Source organism: Triturus cristatus, chromosome 7 (assembly GCF_964204655.1).
Source record: "Triturus cristatus chromosome 7, aTriCri1.1, whole genome shotgun sequence".
Lineage (NCBI taxonomy): Eukaryota > Metazoa > Chordata > Amphibia > Caudata > Salamandridae > Triturus > Triturus cristatus.
In genome coordinates, this window is record NC_140590.1 from 1,783,361,385 (window position 1) to 1,783,380,058 (window position 18,674).

At 53.1% G+C, this 18,674-nt stretch overlaps 1 pseudogene; it reads right to left on the minus strand.

Annotated features, from left to right (window-relative positions):
• LOC146813107 (putative ATP-dependent RNA helicase DHX57 pseudogene) overlaps window positions 1-18,282 on the minus strand; it is a 68,410-nt pseudogene extending 50,128 nt beyond the window's left edge.
• Between the last annotated feature and the right edge of the window lie 392 nt (window positions 18,283-18,674).

The window sequence follows — 18,674 nt, forward strand, 5'->3', positions numbered from 1 at the left end:
TACAGTGCAACACGGAAGGCGCCAATGCATGGCATGCCACACCTGCCCACTCCACTGCTGACTGCTGTCACAATTGACGCAGCAAGTAAGACTGTGTCACACATAGGTAAAGTCTCAAAAGCTGTGGACAAGGGACATACTCATGCACAAGTGCACTATGAGTGGAATGCAAGACATATCCAAATACCCAGAGGAAATGTGCTAACTGTGAAACGAATATAAACATGGATGTTGCATGGAACAATAATAACATTGTCTCACACACACAGGTCAACGTGGAGGATCACCCCCCAACAGTGGGGGGGAAGACTCACAGGACCCGGCTCTGCGGGATGATGACCCCACCGGCAGTGACGACTCTCACCACGCTGTGGACGACCCCGAACAACCTGGCCCCTCTGGTGTCCAACCACCTGCAGCACCTGCGTCACGTACAACTGGGCCAACCACCACCCCCACTCCTGCCACATCCCAGGAGACACCCAGGATCCCTGCCCCACCACCACAACGCAGCCAGGCTGACCAGGAGGGACACGGTGTACCGTGCACCCAGGAGGAGGCATGCGACAACGCAAATGCCACCCCTCAGGGGTCCCGGACACCCGATGTGCCCACAAGGGCAGGCCAGGCGCAAGTGGGCAGGGGTGGTGGGAGTGGAGGACGGCGGAGGCGCGAACCTGACCAGTTGGCTGCGGAACCGGTATATGCCCATGTCAGAAGCATCATGGACACATACCGGCAGGACACCACGGGCATGGCCCAGGTTGTGTCCATCCTCGAGGAGCTCAAGACCCAGCAGGCCCAGCAACATGCGGAGCAACATGCCTGTCTACTGCGACACCAAGGGCGGATGGAGGACAGACAGGCTGAGCTCGTGACGGTGTTCACGGGAATTCACAGTACACTCCGTCGGATAGCCGACAAAATGGGCAACCCTCCCTGTGCCATCAGGCGTAGAACATCACCACCCACAGGGAGGGATCAGGCGGAGGAGGAGAAAACATCCGACGGAGCTTCCCAAGCATCGTCACGGCCTGCTTCCGAGGTTTCCCGCAGGAGGGTGGGTCGTCCACGGAAAAGACTGTGAGGGTCGGCGCTACAGCACCATCTCCCAGGACACCTGGCCTGGAACCTGGCCCACTGGAGCAACACCAGCACAGCAGCAAAAGACATTCTCTGCCACATGGACTTGCTGGTCACTGTCTGACCAATGTTGACAAAGACTGTGGCATGGACTCTGAGGATTTCAAATGGCAAGGACACCAACTCCCCTAGTGAACTTTGGATTCCACACACCCAGAAAGCCCCTCATGTCAAACCCCCGCCCCCCCTTCCCCAACCAAAATAAAAAGTCACACCATAAAGAGAAGATGCCTACTGATTGCATTCTTACCTTACATGTGTCTTGTAAAGTGTAACCATGCCTGAGTTCTCATTTGACTTCAACCATCCACACCCTGGGGCCTGAGTCTGGCACAGGAAAAACACATGGGTCACATTGTATTAGGCAAGACAGACATGGAGCACCATAAACACCCGTGATGGGCCCAAGCAGCTGAGGGGGTGGCCGCACAATCGTGCAGACAGACATATTGAGTACAGCGACAGCCATGCGCAGAGGTCAGGGATCATGTGGAGTGGCCTGGGGGGCACACAGGTATGTGTGAACAGGTGGCAGAACCATGTCCTGCAAGCTTGAGTCAGGTGGATGCAGAGAATGGTGGGCTGGCCAACGTTGGATGCATGGGGATGGCACATGTCACAATACCCACACAGTCATGGACATCATGCACAATACACAGTCTAATCCCACACAAACAGCTTGCATCTTGCTACTCGACACATAGACACATAGCCACTATTACGGAAAACCATGCCAGACATGCCAGATGCACCGTGGCAACACACCAGCATTGACTGAGAAGAGGCACCTTTGAGGCATAGGGACACCTTTATTAGTCATGTATTCGGGATTGCAGAGGCAACTCGGAGTACACATGAACGTGTCATGTGGAGTAACATGTGGGTCCAACACTGGCACCCCCCTTCTGCACCACAAATGCGTGATAGCCATGGAACTGGCACACAAGTGTCGGCTAACAGCTAAACAACCCCTGCTGCTCACGGAGAGACTGCCATACACCATTGATCCGCTGATGTGGAAGTCCCACACCATGTCAAGCCAATGCAAACCGTATGTGTCCGAGGGCAGTGTAACACACATTGATGCCATCATCACATTCCACAATCCCATCACTGATGACTTTCAACAAGTCTGACCATCTATTCTGGTGTACCCGGCTGCATGTCATGTGTACCATGGTGATGCAACATGTATGCAGAGGAACCAAACATCGACAGGGGCAGTGTGCATACATCGTAAACAAATGCCACACCCAATACACCCCTGATGCATCCCTTACCCTAAGGAGACTTCCAAACTTGTCCGTGCGTGTAACGCTGAGTCAGCACACGATGACGTGTCCATGAGGAATAGCAGAGCCACAACAATGCAACCAGCAGACAGCATGCGCAAGTACCTGGGGAAGAGAGACACACAAGAAGTCAGCCACAAAAAGCACAGCCACTTGCATGTGCATGTACTCGACACATGTAAGGATGACAACATGCTAGGTCACAATTATGACAGGGGAAATTCACATCACTGGCACCATCACTCCAGTGACACATCCACACACACCTCTGACTCACGTGGCATACATGCAGATGGACACACACATCGCAACACATGCCACACGGGGACCAATGCGTGCACACACAGACACTGGTACTCACCACTAAGCAAAGAAGTCGCGTATGAGCCGAGTCCGGATGTCCTCTTGCGGATCCACATCCTCCATATCACTAGCTCCATTGCCAAGACCTTCGTCCTCCACGGGTGGATGGTCCTGATCATCTTGATCCAGGATGAGTGGCACAGCTTTCTCAACTGCCATGTTGTGCAGCATGCAGCACACCATGAAGATTTTGCAGACCTTCGCCGGGGCATATGGGAGGGCGCCGCCGGTCTTGTGGAGGCATCGGAATCGGCTCTTCAGGAGGCCAAATGTCCTCTCTATCACTCGCCTTGTCCGGCCATGGGCGGTGTTGTAGCGGAGCTGGGCCAGCGTGATGGGGTTGTGGAGAGGTGTGATCAGCCATGGCATGTTGGGATACCCAGCGTCCCCTACATGGAAAGCACATGGACATAAGTAGGACAGGAGAAGCGGTCGTGCTGGAAGTCTACGCAAAATACAGGACAGACAGAGTGTATCCACCAACAACACATGCTCGTTCGTTGCGCAGCTGCGTCATCATTTCAGGCACCCTGCTACGCCTCATGATGTAGGCATCGTGTGCTGATCCTGGAAAACGAGCACAGACATGTGAAATCACCATGTTGGACAGACACACCACAAGGGCATTGATGGAGTGGTAGTGTTTGCGATTCCTGTACGCTACCTCCTGTGCCTGTGGTGGTACCAAAGCCACATGTGTCCCATCTATGGACCCAATGACATGGGGCATCCCTCCCAGGGCATAGAAGCCACGCTTGACAACAGTCAACATTTCAGGGGTTGGGAAATGGATGAACTCATCCAGGTGAAGCAACATGGCCTCTAAGAAATCATGCAGCACACGGCTGAACATGCTCTGGGACATGCCACCAACATGAGCTATGGTATATTGAAAGGTACCCGTGGCAAGAAAATGAAGGGCTGCCATTACCTTCAGCTTGGGTGTCAGTGCCGTAGGATACCTGTGCAGCGGTTGCAGGTGTGGTGCCAGCCTCGCCGTCAACTCCAGAATCAACCGTTGGGGGAAGCGGTAGCACCAGATGCAGTCATTCTCCCGCATGTCAGCCAAGTCCGGAATTGCTCTGGGAAGAGGCGGCGCTCTGCAGTAATTTGGAAGTGACAAGGAAGAGTGAGTGCACTACAACAACAATTTCTTGGTGCTGAGCACATGTTAATCTGTCAATACACATATGCGACATACGGAGTCAGGTATGTGCCACATGCCCTGGACACGTATGGCTGCCAGGTGACACTCCTACCAAGACCCAGCTACACACGGAAATTGTGAACCTCCACATGCCATGGCATGGGATTAGCTGTGTCCCAGTGTAAGTGAACAGCCAGACGCAACACAGGAGTGACATACATCCACACATCAGCAGAAGTAGGATGTCGATTGCAGAGACTGGTAGCGGAACACTAGAGCCACAGGTCACATGACATTACACTAGGACAGCCCACACACCTTGCCTGAAGGTGTACATGTAATGACTCACCACACATTTATAGAGAGGACGCAGACTTGTCCTTGTTACGCTACTCCGTGTCCCATGCATACATAGGCACCTCACATCCGATACCGCATGTGGCCTGGTGTGCGTAACAGTGTGCCATGTCCATCTACACACAGACACATGTTGGTTGCTGCAACAGCTGATGCTGTTGAGGGAGCTCCAACATCAAGCTAATGGGAACCCCCGACACATACATGACATAGTCACATCGTGCACCGTGGGTAGTGACATGTCTGGTGTGGTAACCCCTGTAGCGGCCATCAGGGGACACTTGCGTGTGTTGTTGACCGTGCCATGCCAGTGACGCTCATCCCAAGTGTGCAGTACGACATGCACACATGTCAAAGGAGTCAAGGGCATGCCTGGCACACATTGCACCATCACACATAACACCTGTACACATCACATCATACATCTGGTGCCTTCTCGACTCTGGAGTAATGTGCCACATAACAGCCATTCACACCTGTGCCCCACACATGTAGTACTGCCCAGACAATGCCTTGATGTCCATCCATGGCAGCCCTATTCCTTCCTGTGTGCTGCCTGTCACCACTGTGATGTGTGAAAGGCACCGTACATCCGCTAAGAGGGCCTGTGTACGTTCCCTATCACAATGGGAGTGCTGCCGTATGTGTACCCATAGTGATACGGACCGTACAAACGCATGTATGCTCACTATCACAACGAGTACGCATACGCGAGGACACCCATAGTGGTACGGACCGTACACACGTGTGTACGCTCACTATCACTACGAGTACGCATACGCGAGGACACCCATAGCGGTACGGACCGTACACACGCGTGTACGCTCACTATCACAACGAGTATGCATACGCGAGGACACCCATAGCGGTATGGACCGTACACACGTGTGTACGCTCACTATCACAACGAGTACGCATACGCCAGGACACCCATAGCGGTACGGACCGTACACACGCGTGTACGCTCACTATCACAACGAGTACGCATACGCGAGGACACCCATAGCGGTACGGACCGTATACACGTGTGTACGCTCACTATCACAACGAGTACGCATACGCGAGAACACCCATAGTGATAGTGAGCGTACACGCGTGTGTACGGTCTGTACCACTATGGGTGTCCTCGCGTATGCGTACTCGTAGTGATAGTGAGCGTACACGCGTGTGTACGGTCCGTACCACTATGGGTGTCCACGCGTATGCGTACTCGTTGTGATAGTGAGCGTACACGCGTGTGTACGGTACGTACCACTATGAGCACGCATACGCGAGCGTATCCATAGTGATACGGGCCATGCACACGCGCGTACGGGCCGTTGCCATACATTTGGGGTACCCTAGGGCACCGGTACGCACCGTACCTGTGTGTGAAACTCCATATTACATAGGGGACACATGAGGGACAAGTATAAATGCCTACATGCATGCTGGTTGTCATGGAGACCAATTTTAAAGTTTGAATTGCTTCTGGAAGGTGCACAGCAGAAGTCAGTTTGAATGAATCTACTTTGTTGCAATGGGGTTCTGGAGTTGACATCATGCTGAAGAAAAAACAGTATGAAAAACAAATGAGTGTGCTAGGTTTGAAGGGATTGGAGGAAACATAGGATGCAAATGTGAGTGACCAAATACTTTGTACTCCTGTGCATGAAACAGGCCAGCAATGCAGATATAAGGCAGCCAGGTCCCATGAGGGAGCACTTGCCTGCACATATTTGGATTCGACTACACTGCTGCTGCTCCTGATTCCCTGGAACCATGTCAAGGTCTGTGGAGAGGTCACAGCCATTCACCCTGGAGGAGAACCTGGCATTGCTGGATGTGATCCTCCCACAGTACCCCATGCTGAATGGGCGACCAGGGTATCAGGTGAGTGCAGAGGCTACTAGCACAGACTGTGTCCCTTTTTTGTGACTGTGACTTCTGCCATTGTGTCCAGGTGTGACACACATGCTATGTACTGTAGGGGGGGTCCCAGGGGGGGGAATGCCTGATGTCTCCCAGCCAGTGCATGCTGTGGTGCATGTCTGCTCTCCTCACTTGCATTTTGTGTACTGTGACAATCACTGCATGTGGCATTACACATTCAGCCTGTGTAATCCTCCTGGTAATGTTCTTACTACAGTCCTCATGTGAATCTGTGTCCCACCCAGTGTGACAGGTGGCAGTACCCACAGATGTGTGTGTGTTCAGTGTACGTGTGCTGAGAGTGTCCAAATGATGTGTTTGTCCCCTGGACATTGGTGTGTGTGTGTAAGTCCCCTGTCATGTGGGTGAGTGCATATGTTGAGTGTAGCACCTGGGCTGCATGAGGGATGGATATTACCTGGCCATCTGATGTGAGCAGTGCTGTGTGTCTGACGTGCAGAGCCAGCCCCACACCTGTGAGCCCCCCGTCTAGTGGCACATGTGCAGAGTGAGGTATGTCGCTGCATTTGGCAATGGCAGGTGAATGTCCTGTGACTGTGTGTGTCTGTGTACTCTGCTGAGGTGGCGTCAGTGGCCTGTGGCAAGTGACTGCTTCGAGGTGCTGCCCAGAGACAGGAGGGGTGTGTGCAGAGTCCTCCCAGCAGTGCCCAGACATGAGAGGGGTGAGTGCAGAGTCCTCCCAGCAGTGCCCAGACATGAGAGGGGTGGGTGCAGAGTCCTCCCAGCAGTGCCCAGAGACAGGAGGGGTGGGTGCAGAGTCCTCCCAGCAGTGCCCAGACATGAGAGGGGTGGGTGCAGAGTCCTCCCAGCAGTGCCCAGAGACAGGAGGGGTGTGTGCAGAGTCCTCCCAGCAGTGCCCAGACATGAGAGGGGTGTGTGCAGAGTCCTCCCAGCAGTGCCCAGAGACAGGAGGGGTGGGTGCAGAGTCCTCCCAGCAGTGCCCAGAGACAGGAGGGGTGGGTGTGATGCACAGTGTGAGCCTTGATCATTGATTGTGTCTTTGCCCTCATTCCACCTGTGTACTTTCACTGGCACGTACTGCTTTTGCCCTTCCCCAGAGGAGAATGTCCCTATGGCAAAGGTGCAATGCGTTGGCTGCATGACATGCCTTGTTGTAACCAGCTAATTTGTTCTCATATGTGTCTCTGTGACATGTTGCAGGTGTATTGATGTAGTGTCACTTGTTCATCCTCACAGGTAGGCGCCACTGCCAAGGAGCAGATCTGGCTGACCGCCGTCAGTGCCGTGAGGAGTGCGGATGGTCGCAAGCGGCGCCTGTCCCAGGTGAGGAAACGCTGGCAGGATATCCGGTGCTGGACGCGGAGGATCGCACGGGTCCTGCTCGGGGACTCACCTGAGAGCCATAAGAACCGCGGGCACCGCCGTCTCTCCCACATCCACAAACGTGTGCTGGCGGTGGTATTTCCAGACTTGGACAGGCGCTTACAGGAGATGCAGCAGCAGGAAGGGGGTAGGTACATGTGTGTTTGTTGTGTTTCACCAGCATTTGTAAGTGCACTGTTCCATGGAAACACTGCCAGGGTTTAATGGTGCTGTGCAGATCCTGTTACCCACAGTATAGCAGTGCTCTCCTGCCTCCCTTCCCCTCCTTGCAATGTGTTCCCTGGTCTGTGTGTAGTCACTCCGTCACAAGGTTATGTAGCCTGGCACCTTCTCCACATGTACAATGCCTGCAGCATCATGTGTGGGGGTGGTGTGTAACAGGTTTTGGGACCTTGCCTGTGCCCTGTCCAGTTCCGGTCTTGTGGGTTCCATGTCAGTTGGCACTAATGCTGAGTCCAGACATGGGAGTTAGTCTCTCAAGTGTGAGGCCTTACAGCACGTATGTCCTATGTGGTGGCCTGTGACATGATGTGCATGAGTGTGCGGTACGCATAGTGCGGGGATGGTAGCGTGTGTTGCAGTCATTCCCATTCAGGAGCATGGAGTTGTGTGGCCACTACTGTCCCCAGGGGCATATATTCCTAGGTATCATGTGTGTAATCCGAAAATGTCGACAATCTCTGTGTCTACAGCATAGGTTGTGCTCTGTGCCATTGTCCCCTGGCCCAATGTATATTGACGTGAAATGTAGTGCAAGTGTCCACTGTACAGCCTGGCCTGATTTTCCTTGTTCATACTCACGGTGGCCATTGCCTGTGTGTCTTGTTACAATCATCTGATGATGCCCATTTGTACATGATTATTTGGACAGGCGCACCTTGGGTATTTTGTGTGCAATCTTGAATTTTTGAATCCCATGTGTATTTCACCCAGACTAAGAGATGTAAGTGCTTCCTGTGTCTCCAAAGAATTGTCTCATGTAGGGGGTGGGTGGTGCGGGCATGGCCTAAATGTCAAAACCTGATATCTCCTTGCTAGGACTGGGCAGTGTGTGATGTTTGTCTGGACATACACTCAAGGTGCAGTGAGCCAGTCAGGGTGGGCATGTTTTCAGTATGACCTATGCTGCATGTGCCTGTTGTTCCTGGATATGGTCCCTGCTCATCCCTATTTCCTGGCACGCTGTGTGGTGCAGATGCAGTGCTGGATTTTCCCCAGGGCCTTGCTCCTCAGTCAAAATTCCATTTCATCTCATTTGCTATTGTGTCATGCTCTCCATAGTTTTTCAGTGTCATGGTGGGTCAAACTACTGTGTCTTGCATGCCCTACATATGTACCTTGTTTTGTAGATGTAACTCTTCTTTTGTTTCAGGCTATGCACTGTAACCTATGTAGATTGGACTCATGTGACATATGTATACAGGTGTATGATTAATTTCTGTCTCTTCACCCTGCCCACAGCATCGTCGGGGGACACGGAGGGAGACATGGGCACAGACGGAGCAGAGGGACCGAGCACCAGTGCCAGCGGTGACATCGTGGCTGGCACATCGAGTGGGACTGAGGCGGAGGAGAGTGAAGCCGGGGACCTGTCGACTGGCACAACAGAGTATGAAGCTGACGGGTCGGAGGATGATCTCTCCGAGTGGGCGGAGGCTGCACCACCAGCTGACAGCGGCACTACATCTCGCCCCGCCCCCTCCATTGCCATCAGCCACCTCCCACTTGCTCGTGTCCCTTCCCAGCGTGCCCAGTCACCGCATGTCTCCTTCATGCCAGGCACCGCACCCCCTGTCCCTGTCTCCACTGCTGCCGCCAATGCCGAGTCTGTGGACATCCAGCGGCAGTTGCAGATTGGTCAGGCTGCGATCCTCAATGTCCTCCATGGCCACCGCCAGGTCCTCAAAAACATGGAGGCATACTTGGAGGGCATTCATTCATCGCAGGCTGACCAACGCAACTTGCTGAGGTCCATAGACTCTACACTGACTGCAGCAGTGGGTCTCCTGCAGCGCTACATCCCACCCCCGACCCCTGCCCCATCCACAATTCCCACTCCCATGCCTGTCCCACGTACACCCAGACGTCAGCATGCACCCACCACAACAGACACAGGCACCACACCAGCAGGGAAGGTCTGCCGTACACCTCCTGACATGCACACACAGGGTGAAGTAGGCACACCCACTGGGTCGGGGGGCAAACGTGTGACACGCAGCCAGAGTGGGAGTCTGCATTCCACCAAATCCACTCCCTCCAAATCCCCTCCCCTCAGCTCTCCTGGCCACATCTCCCCCAAAGACTCCTTCATGGCCGCTCTGTCCCTGAGCCCCACAGTGACACCACCCCGCAAGCGGTCAAGGAAGTCCCCGGTCAGGGTGGTTGAGTCCCCCCCCTGTCCACACCCTCCCCCAGTGGCGCTGCGACCCATCCCTCTGACCCCCCCCTCCTTGGGGCCTGTGGTTCCTTCGGGTGCAGGGGATTCCCTGGAGGACCTTGCTAAGGTGTGCAGCGAGATCCTGGCCTCCGCCTTTGGCCCTGCCCCACCCCCTGTGGTGGAGTCCTCCATCCCTCCACCCACGTCGCCTACCCTTCGCCCCCATGTCCCTGCGGTGCCTGGTCCTTCCCCCCCACATGATGCCCTCACCCCTGTGGAAGACGACGGAATGTAACTGTGCAGGCAAGCTAGGGGACACGCATCCCACTGTGTCCCCCATCCAGCTGTGACTTCTGGACTGCCCTATGGGCTTTGTAAATATTGACCTTGCTACATACACGTTTTTTTTCATCATGCTGAATAAAGCAATTTATTATTTTCCCTTGGTACACTCCTGTTTTGCTGGTATTGGTGTTGGTGGGGCTGCTACATGGTTTTGGGTGGTGTTCATGTGTTGGGTGTGTGGGAAATGTAGTAGTATGCTGCTCATTGGGGGGACCCTGGGATCTGTGTGCCATCACAAGGTGTTAGCTAACTTTCTTTGTTCATGTGGGCAGTTACTGCATGGTGAAATTGTCCCAAGGTGTATTCCTTCCTCTGTGTACCCTGATATCTTCCCTGCAGGGTGTTCCCAATATTTAGCGCAGAGCTGTGTCTACATTGGCTGGGTGTGTGACGGACAACTTCAACTTTGGCCATGCATGCAGGGCGATGTCTCCACCTGCATCATTCGTGGCATCCTTGGTGATCACTGTACTTGTGTATGTAGTCCCTCAACATGACTTCATGTGAACATGTTCCCTTTTTGGCTGTATGCATGTGTGTACTCACAGCATCGCACACATGTGTTACATGTACTGCAGGGTCTTTGTGCACCTGACTGACAATTGTGTCAATTGGATCTGTGGGTACTCCAGCCTTTTTCTGTCTCTGGGCACTGCTGGGAGGACTCTGCACACACCCTCCTGTGTCTGGGCACTGCTGGGAGGACTCTGCACACACCCCTCCTATGTCTGGGCACTGCTGGGAGTGATAGGCACACACCCCTCCTGTGTCTGGGCACTGCTGGGAGGACTCTGCACACACCCCTCCTATCTCTGGGCACTGCTGGGTGGACTCTGCACACACCCCTCCTGTCTCTGGGCAGTGCTGGGTGGACTCTGCACACACCCCTCCTGTCTCTGGGCACTGCTGGGAGGACTCTGCACATACCCCTCTCATGTCTGGGCACTGCTGGGAGGACTCTGCACACACCCCTCCTGTCTCTGGGCACTGCTGGGAGGACTCTGCCCACACCCCTACTGTCTCTGGGCACTGCTGGGAGGACTCTGCACCCACCCCTCCTGTCTCTGGGCACTGCTGGGAGGACTCTGCACACACCCCTCCTGTCTCTGGGCACTTCTGGGAGGACTCTGCACACACCCCTCCTGTGTCTGGGCACTGCTGGGAGGACTCTGTACACACCCCTCCTGTCTCTGGGCACTGCTGGGTGGACTCTGCACACACCCCTCCTGTCTCTGGGCAGTGCTGGGTGGACCCTGCACACACCCCTCCTGTCTCTGGGCACTGCTGGGAGGACTCTGCACACACCCTCCTGTCTCTGGGCACTGCTGGGAGGACTCTGCACACACCCCTACTGTCTCTGGGCACTGCTGGGAGGACTCTGCACCCACCCCTCCTGTCTCTGGGCACTGCTGGGAGGGCTCTGCACACACCCCTCCTGTCTCTGGGCACTGCTGGGAGGACTCTGCACACACCCCTCCTGTGTCTGGGCACTGCTGGGAGGACTCTGTACACACCTCTCCTGTCTCTGGGCACTGCTGGGTGGACTCTGCACACACCCCTCCTGTCTCTGGGCAGTGCTGGGTGGACTCTGCACACACCCCTCCTGTGTCTGGGCACTGCTGGGAGGACTCTGCACACACCCCTCCTGTCTCTGGGCACTGCTGGGAGGACTCTGCACACACCCCTCTCATGTCTGGGCACTGCTGGGAGGACTCTGCACACACCCCTCCTGTCTCTGGGCACTGCTGGGAGGACTCTGCACACACCCCTCCTGTCGCTGGGCACTGCTGGGAGGACTCTGCACACACCCCTCTCATGTCTTTGCACTGCTGGGAGGACTCTGCACACACCCCTCCTGTCTCTGGGCACTGCTGGGAGGACTCTGCACACACCCCTCCTGTCTCTGGGCACTGCTGGGAGGACTCTGCACACACCCTCCTGTCTCTGGGCACTGCTGGGAGGACTCTGCACCCACCCCTCTCATGTCTGGGCACTGCTGGGAGGACTCTGCACACACCCCTCCTGTCTCTGGGCACTGCTGGGAGGACTCTGCACACACCCCTCCTGTCTCTGGGCACTGCTGGGAGGACTCTGCACACACCCTCCTGTCTCTGGGCACTGCTGGGAGGAGTCTGCACCCACCCCTCTCATGTCTGGGCACTGCTGGGAGGACTCTGCACACACCCCTCCTGTCTCTGGGCACTGCTGGAAGGACTCTGCACCCACCCCTCCTGTCTCTGGGCACTGCTGGGAGGACTCTGCACACACCCCTCCTGTCTCTGGGCCCTGCTGGGAGGACTCTGCACACACCCCTCCTATGTCTGGGCACTGCTGGGAGGACTCTGCACACACCCCTCCTGTCTCTGGGCACTGCTGGGTGGACTCTGCACACACCCCTTCTGTCTCTGGGCAGTGCTGGGTGGACTCTGCACACACCCCTCCTGTGTCTGGGCACTGCTGGGAGGACTCTGCACACACCCCTCCTGTCTCTGGGCACTGCTGGGAGGACTCTGCACACACCCCTCTCATGTCTGGGCACTGCTGGGAGGACTCTGCACACACCCCTCCTGTCTCTGGGCACTGCTGGGAGGACTCTGCACACACCCCTCCTGTCTCTGGGCACTGCTGGGACGACTCTGCACACACCCCTCTCATGTCTGGGCACTGCTGGGAGGACTCTGCACACACCCCTCCTGTCTCTGGGCACTGCTGGGAGGACTCTGCACACACCCCTCCTGTCTCTGGGCACTGCTGGGAGGACTCTGCACACACCCTCCTGTCTCTGGGCACTGCTGGAAGGACTCTGCACCCACCCCTCTCATGTCTGGGCACTGCTGGGAGGACTCTGCACACACCCCTCCTGTCTCTGGGCACTGCTGGGAGGACTCTGCACACACCCCTCTCATGTCTGGGCACTGCTGGGAGGACTCTGCACACACACCTCCTATTTCAGGATATGTACGCTTGGAACATACACGGGTGGGGGTACGCTCCATGCGTCCGCGGGTGAGGGTACGAGTCGTACTTACACTGTTGGGGTGGGGGTACGCTTCATGCATATGCGGGTGAGGGTACGTGTCGTACTTACACTGTTGGGGTGGGGGTACGCTCCATGCATACGCGGGTGAAGGTACGTGTCGTACATACACGGTTGGGGTGGGGGTACGTGTCGTACATACACGGTTGGGGTGGGGGTACGCTCCATGCATACGCGGGTGAGGGTACGAGTCGTACTTACACTGTTGGCGTGGGGGTACGCTCCATACGAGCGCGGGTGGGGGTACGTGTCGTACTTACACTGTTGGGGTGGGGGTACGCTCCATGCATACCCGGGTGAGGGTACGAGTCGTACTTACACTGTTGGCATGGGGGTACGCTCGATACGACCACGGGTGGGGGTACGTGTCGTACTTACACTGTTGGGGTGGGGGTACGGTCCGTACATATGCGTCCCCACGCTATGTGATGCTTGTGCGGCCCGTACCCAGGCCTTTGCCACGTGGGTACGGCCGTCCAGCCATAGTTGGGATGACGTGGGTGTGGGCGGGGTACGACTCGTACCCACGCTCTTAAGGCGTGGGTACGGGACGTACCTGTATGGTTGTGTTGTCGTTCGCGCTTCCGTTGTGGCGTCCGCTGGCTTTGCTGTACACTCCCCCACCCCCTCGTAGTGACCAGGGCCTGGGGGTCAGGTATGTCCAGGGCATGCGTGCTGTATGACTTGGGTGGGGGTTTTGTGGCCTGCCCATGCTCCTGCCCTCCCCCCCCATTTCCCCCCTCCCTTTGTTGTTCTGACCTTCTGCGGCGTCTGCGTCGTAACCTGTAGAGGAGGTCGACTGCTATGAGGGCCGGGAGGACACGTGGGTTCGGGTCCATGTCTGTCCGTCGCGTACAGGTGCTCCTTGTTCGCGTCGTCCTGATTTCCCGGGAGTTTTTGGCTGTCGGAAAATATTCAGCGTGCAGGATGACGTCGGTGCGAATCGTGATTCCTGGTTTGTGAATGGCAGGCTGCGTGCGTCCCGACATCGTGTCGGTGCTTTCCCGGATCACATTTGTATGTTTTTTTTAGTCGGTCGGGCTTTTGTACGAATCGTACGGAACTGTAGCGTCCGTGCGAATCGTACTTCCATGTTTGTAGTTTGGTACGACCGGGTATGCGTCGGACGGAGAATATGCTCCGTCCGACTGTTCGTACCCGGTTTTTGCCGATTCGTGATCGGCACCTTAATAATTTATACGTTACAGAAATTATTATTAAAACTAATTATTAAGTAAGTATATATATCATATGTATATGTTTAATTAAACTTTTATTAAATTATATATATTATTATACATTTTAAATATTATAAAATATATTTAATTATGTTTATTTTATTTATAAGTATTTTTTGGTTTATTTTACTTATTTTTAAAGTAAAAAAAAAACGATATTTTTTAATAACGATATTTTTTACATCGATATTTAATTATCAATATTTTTGTACTTACCATGTTGTAGATAGGATGTCGATATTCTTGACCTCGATATTTTTGTTGCGATATATTTGTAGGTCGATTTTCTGACTTTCGAAATTATGTCAGACAATCAAGAGAGCCAGATGATCACTGTTTGGTACTGCAAATTCTAATTTATTGATCCAGGCAGCGGAAAATGGTACCAAATAGCATGAGTTTCCCAAACCTAACATCGACAGGCAGCGAAGCCAGATGGTAGCCCAGAGGGGTCAGTTTTTCATCAGGGGTCAAGGCTCCCAGATCCTGTAGTCGTGTTTTTGACGCCTGGAGGGCTTGTAAACTTGGTGGCTCAATCAGTTCTGATATAACTGATTCCAGGCGGTACTCAGAGAACATTTCCAAAATGTTTATTCTGAGACAGAGTTGTTCCAGCAGCACTCTCTGGATTTCAGGGAGCTGCTGTTCCAGCAGCTGGTTGTTGTAGTGGTGGCTAGTGAACAGATGAATACACACCCCTGAGGCCACTCGCCCTGCTCGTCCTTTCCTCTGCAATGCATTTGCTCGAGATACCCAAGTGTCCTCCAGACTTTCCATTCCTTTGCATGGATCATACCTCTTCTCTCTCATTTTTCCAGAATCAATAACGTATACAATATCATCAATGGTGATGGAAGTCTCTGCAATGTTAGTGGAGAGGATGATCTTGGTGACCCCTGCAGGGGGTTTCAGAAACACAGACTGCTGCTCTTCATTGGACAGTGATGAGTGGAGCGGATAAATGAAGCATTGCTTGTTTCGCCGGTTGCTGAATAAAGCATTTGACAGTAACTGCTCATAAAGTGACTTAATTTCTGCCAGGCCTGGCAAAAATACCAGCAGAGCACCTGGCGGATATGAGTGAGCACCATCCACAATCCACTCCAATGCAGCCTCAATTAAGTCCAGATGAATCTTGTCCAAGTCCATCCCAATCAACGTCTTTATTACAGATTTCTCAAGTCCTTCATATCGATCGGAGAGCTGTTTAAAACTGAGCTGTTGATCTGGGATGGAGTCTCTGACCCCTCGGGAATCCTCGACGTGCAGGGAAGAGCTCATCTGCTCATCTAGCTCATCCATGACGTCTTGATAGCTCTTTCCTTTTCCTGGTTTTTGGGGCTTTCCGTGCACGTCCCTGATGGCCTGCTTAGCAGAGCGAGCATACATGCTTACGTCCTCCACCACATACCTAGTCATTGCAATAGCATCTTCTAAGAAATATTGATCAACGGGGAATGTCCGGCCTGGTATATTTATGACTGGACATGATTTGAAATATTGTGAGAAGAGGTCTGCATTCAGTGTAGCACTCATAAGTATAACATGCACGTCTGGTCTCTGAAACATTACATCCTTTAAGACCAGCAGCAGGAAGTCACTTTCTTCGGTTCTTTCATGCACTTCATCAACAATCACATGAGTGACCCCTTGTAGGCTTGCGTCTCCCTCAAGCCTTCTCAGAAGCACTCCAGCGGTACAGTATAACAATCTAGTGGCCATGGACTTCACGGTTTCCAGTCGAAGTTGGTATCCTACAGTAAGTCTGACCCGTTCAGCTCTCTCCTTGGCTACAGTAATGGCAGAGATCCTGCGAGGCTGAGTAGAGATGATGTTGGCCACTTGATCTGGAGGACCTTGTAGGGAAGCATCCAAAATAAATTGTGGGATCTGTGTTATTTTTCCACACCCTGTCATTCCACTCACAACGAGAACTTGGTGCTTGGTCAACAAGTCAAGAATGATTTCTCTCATCTGCCAAGCAGGGAGATTCCTTCTCTCTTCCCACATTGATTGGTAACTTCAAGAACCCTTTTTCAATCTAAAGTGTTTGCAAATTTTAAGGTTTTCTGCAAGGACACTTTTTGGCTGAGGGTGGCACTTTTTAGAGAGTTTCTTCTTGAGATTCACATAGCTTTCATTCTCCACAATTACATCTTCAGATTCTACTTCATCCGCATCGTCATCCTCTTCTTGAGTGAACATCACCTCCTTCATCACTTCCAATTGCTGATTTGAAATCAAAGGCATCTCTTGAGGCACAGGTTTTCGAATTACTGAGCTCGTTCGGTCCAAGGATGCACCCGCTGAACCAAGGGTTATCAAAGGCGGGGGTACACTATATTTGTGGTGAGTTTTAGTGAGCAGCCTTGTTATTTCCTGTTCATCTTCCAGGTAGGTCATCAACGTATACACCACAGGTTCGCACCTTTCTGCCATTTCTAATGCCTTACAGAAGAGGAACTCAGCAATGTGCAGACGGCAAGCCAAAGGCAAATTTTCATTGGTGGAATGAAAAGCCACTAACGGTGCTTGGAAGGGGTACTTATTATCAGCAGGGAATCGTATTTCAAGGTCATATAAAAACTCCCCTTGCCAATGGCTGTCGAGATGGGCATCATCTTTCTGAGCCTGTGTTTCTTTTGAAATGTCGTGTCTAAACTTACATCGTGCACCAAACCTGCAATCTCCTCTCAGCATAAACCGACACAAATCTCTTGAATTCAGTTTTAGCTGTTCTTTGGCACTTTCACGTTTGCTGGGTTTGTGCAGCATGGCTGTGAGGTGATTTAGCTCTAGGCCAATGGTCCAGACCCTGTTTTGAATCCTTTCCATAAATTTGTCTCCACAAATTGATTGCAGAGTTTTGAATCCTTTCCATAAATTTGTCTCCACAAATTGATTGCAGAACAAAGGCTTCCTCGTGCCTGCGCTCCACACATTCCTCCATGCTGACAATCGAAGCTGTCTCAGGAGGTTTTATCCTTCCACCGAAAGTCTCCGAAAGGCAGAGCTGCATTAAATGCTCCAAGGACTTTCCCACGTCAGACTCACAAAGCTGCAGTGCAGACACACAGCGCTCCTTATCAAATCCATACCTGGAGAGTTTTCCAATAGCAAACTGGGAAACCATGGTCTCTCGTACTTCCACTGGCTCAGGAGGATAAAAAGAAAAGTTATTTGTAACATCTGGTGCCTCCACTTCAGTTGACCAATAGTGATCATCATCATCCCGGTAATCATGTTCATCATACTCCTCCTCCTCTTCACCTGATCCAGCATCTTCTTCAGCAGGTTCGAGGTCCTGTCCTTGGAGATGTCGCAAGAGTTCTTTCACCCTCTCCTGATTTTCAGTGGTCATGTGCAATTTCTGTAGGGGCGCACTTGTTTCCGGATTGCGTCGCACCACCCTTGGTCTTCTAACATAGTTTGCCCTGTTTGGGGTCTATGGCTTCTGGGAAAAACAAATATCGTCCCCATCGTCCCAGGCTTGGTTGGAAGCTTTTCTATTTCCACCTCCAGGACCAACAGCTCCACCTCCTCCTCCTGGCCTTGAAAACCTCCCTCCTCCACCACCACCTCCTCGGCCACCTCCTCTTCCTCCTCCTCCTCTACCACCTCTTCCTCCTCCTCCTCTTCTTCCGCCACCTTTGTTTGGCTTTCCCTTCCTTCTTCTGGGTTCGTTCATCGTCAGTTGCTGCCACGGGTTCCCATCATATGCCTTCGAGTGAGACTCTTTCTTTACATTTACCCGCTGTAGAGTTCCTTCTCTGGACAATGACAAATGACTTTTACATCATGCAAGGTTATGAACTGCCTAGCACACTGCACAGCAGGAGAAACTATATGTGTGATTACAGCCAAATCGGGATTTCTGCAGGAACAACACCTACTCAATGTCTCCCTGTGCACATTTCAATAGGAAAAAGATCCAGAAAGAGGGACACACCTCTGGGAAGCATTGTGAGAACTCAGGCCTGGATCTACCGACATTTGACGCGGCGCAGCACAGCGCAGCGCAGGAACTGAAGCTGCTCACTGCATTGTGTGAAAGGGAGAGAGCAGAACCATGCTTTATTCCCCCAGTAATGGCACAGTT